Raw genomic sequence first — 3,176 nt, 5'->3', positions numbered from 1 at the left:
AGCTAGTATGTGTTTGAGGCTAGATTTGAATTCAGGAAGATGAGTCTTTCTAACTACAGGCCTGGCACTCTGGGCCACCTAGCTGACACATAGTAAGTGCTTAATATGATTGCCTGCAAGAAAAAAAAAAGCTAAGCAATCAGTGCTAGACTCCCTTAATATTTTCTGACTGTCTCTTAAGGGTCTGTGGGACCCAGCTGGGATGGGGAGAGACTGCTAGACTGAACTGGCCTGAAATCCCCTCCACCAGTTCTTATTCTATGTACAGTTCCTACTGGAGGTCAAGGTAGGTGAGGTTTTTCCTGATGGGGCTGCCTACATGTAGCTGAGCCAGCCCTTTGAAGTTTGTAGTGTGAGATTTTGTGGGCTTTTTTTTTTTTTTTTTGCAGATGGGAATTCTTTGAAGGATTCCATAAGGTTACCTAAAGACACTACAGGTTAATTTTTCCCCCAAGCATCATTTCATGTAATTTTGCCATTTTAGAAGTGGAAGGACCCACAGACACCATCAAGTCCAGTCCCCTCATTTTACACAGGAGGAAACCGGAGTCTTTGAAAGAGTGGAAAATGACTTTGCCCAAGGTCATACATGCTGTAAAGGGTATAATCTGGATTTGGACAGGGGTGCTGATTCCAAAAAACAATATTCCTTACACTGAAGCACCAAAGACAGGCAACTTGCCCAATGTTCTATGAAAATCAAGTCCTTTCTTACTTGGGCAGGGGATGGTTTAGTAATAGGTCATCTAAGTCTTTTTGGGGGTAGACCCCATCATTTTTTGTATTTTCATTCTTCTAAACCATAGCATGGTAGGATGCTCAAGATTTCAAGGAGCCAAGTCAAAACTGAGATACTTGTTTCTTGCCAAAACCGACAGATCTTTTCCTTCCATTATAAGTTGCTAGTAACAACCTTGGGGATCATCTAGCTGCACCCTCAAAATTACAGGGGAATCTGAGACCCAGAAAGGAGAAGGGAATTGTTTAAGATTACAAAGGTGATAAATTGGCAATCAGGATCCTGAATCCAAATTAAGAAGTCTTCTTTCCGCAAACCACCTGTCTCCTGGCGCAGAAAGAAGGAATCTTAGAGGGTTCAGCTCAGAGAAGGGAAGGACCTAGTTCTCCCTTCCCTCATCTACAACACCTGGAATTTCCATGAATCCTGATGCTTGTAATCGAGGGAATCAGCTGTTGTGCTAAAATTGAGTTTCCAGGTGCTGCCAGGGTGCTGCCAATAATCCAGGCAGTCCACAGGGCTGAAGCCCAGGCCCCCAGCCCCCAAACTCTTACCTGACAAGAAATCTGGCTACTGGCCTAAGTGGGGCCCTATGCCAGGGGCCGGGAGGGGACTGAGGGAAGAACCAGGTCCACCCAGCTGGAACCCCATGAGTGAAAGGTAGGGATTGCAGTCTAGACCCCCGAAAATGGAGCTGGAACTCCCCTAGCACAAGGAAGAGGCACTGAAGGCTTCTGGGGCTGGAGGAGTAGGTCAGCCCATAGGAAAAGGAGGCAGCCACAGAAGCCCCACACCCATGTTGGATACAGATGGATGAGTCCCCTGCAGTCCCCATTGCTGCTGGTAGTGGAGAGAGGGCAGGGCTCCAGATGAATACTGATGCTGAAGGAGGAGTGGCCAAGGTAGCCGGAACTGGGCTGTAGGGGAGAAAGGAATCCTGAGAGGTGTAGGCTTTTTTTTTTTTTTTCCAAGAAGAATGAGGAACCGAGGAGACCAGAGCATGGACTCTTGGAAGCATGATGTCCTCTTATCTCAAGTCACCCCCGGCCCATTACTCAGTCAATGCACTGAGCCTGACAGCACCTGCCTTGGAGATTCTACATGGCATAACCACAGCTGGGCTATTAAGTTACATAGAGGATGCAGCACCCAGAGAGCACCACATTCACTCAGACTCAACTCAACATCCTGGAAGGCCTTTTTGCCAAGACCCGATACCTGATATCTTCATATGAGAGTATGTAGTAGGCAAGATCAACCTACCAGAATCCCGAATCCAGGTATGGTTTTAGAACCACGGTGCAAAGTGTCGCCAACAGAAACAGCAGCAGCCAGCAGGTGGGGGGACATCCAAGGCCTGACCTGCCAAGAAGAAGGGCATCCCCCCCCCTCCCCAAGATGGAGCAAAGCCTGGACCATCAGCCCCGAACCCAGGGGTGGGGCACCAGCAGCCTCGAGGCCACATGTGGCTTTCTAGGTCCTTGGGTGCAGCTCTTTGAGGGAATCCAAACTTCACAGAACAAATCCCTCAATAAAAGGGTTTGTTCTATAAAACATGGACTTTAAAACAAAAATGGTAAGTGACTTGCTCCACTTAATTGGCAAGCGCAGAATTTGAACCTAACTCCTCTGGTTGCAAATCCACCATTCTTTCCAATGTACCACATCACCAATTTACAGATGAAGAATGAAAGGGCAAAGAGGTAAAAGTTCAAATGGCAGTTAATAGCAGAGCTCACTATACCCCTGGTTTTCTGATACTTATCCTAGCACTTCTGCAGCTACATCAGTCTGCCTCTTTCATATCAACCCTAGTACTCAAGAATATGCTGAAGCCTACTCAAACCAGTTTTAGCAAGCTAATTATTAAATTTTCAGTTTGCACATTTACACCTTGGAAATTGTCAAGTGTTACAGATTAAAGCTTGATTTATTATTTGGTTAATTGTCTAGTCTTAAGAAAGTGTTAATAATGTAGATTAAGCTTAAAAGTATAACCTGTTTACTTTTTTTTGTCAGTTGTTGAATATTTACCAAGACACACCTGTCTATATCAAGGGATTATAATGCTTTCATCCGTGTTAATAAGTTTTAATTGTCACTCCTTTTAGGAGCCACAGCACATGAAATTCAGCAGATAGGAAGGAGTTATTAACTCTGATCATTTAACTAGCTTTTCTGAAAATGGTGTCCAAAGTAGTGTTAAAGTTATCAATAAATATTAACTTTTCCTAAAGTTTTTACCATATTATGGAAGGACAAACAAAACAATGCAGGTGAGACAACCTCCAAACATTATTTTTAAGTGTCAGATTTATGAGCCTGGGTTAAGGAAAAATGTCAGCTAACACACTTTAAAGGATGCAAGTTAGCTATTATTAGTCAAGCAGCTTAGGGTCTATATTCCTTTAACCATGTGGCAACACTTGCTAATGTG

General features: G+C 44.3%; 1 pseudogene; it reads right to left on the bottom strand.

Moving 5' to 3' along the window:
• Positions 1-1,138: 1,138 nt before the first annotated feature.
• Positions 1,139-1,757, bottom strand: LOC114024254 (annotated as a pseudogene).
• Between the last annotated feature and the right edge of the window lie 1,419 nt (positions 1,758-3,176).

Source organism: Vombatus ursinus, unplaced genomic scaffold, assembly GCF_900497805.2.
Source record: "Vombatus ursinus unplaced genomic scaffold, bare-nosed wombat genome assembly UNPS02014820.1, whole genome shotgun sequence".
Lineage (NCBI taxonomy): Eukaryota > Metazoa > Chordata > Mammalia > Diprotodontia > Vombatidae > Vombatus > Vombatus ursinus.
Note: the sequence above shows the minus strand (reverse complement) of the source record. Positions and strands in the feature narration are given on the sequence as shown.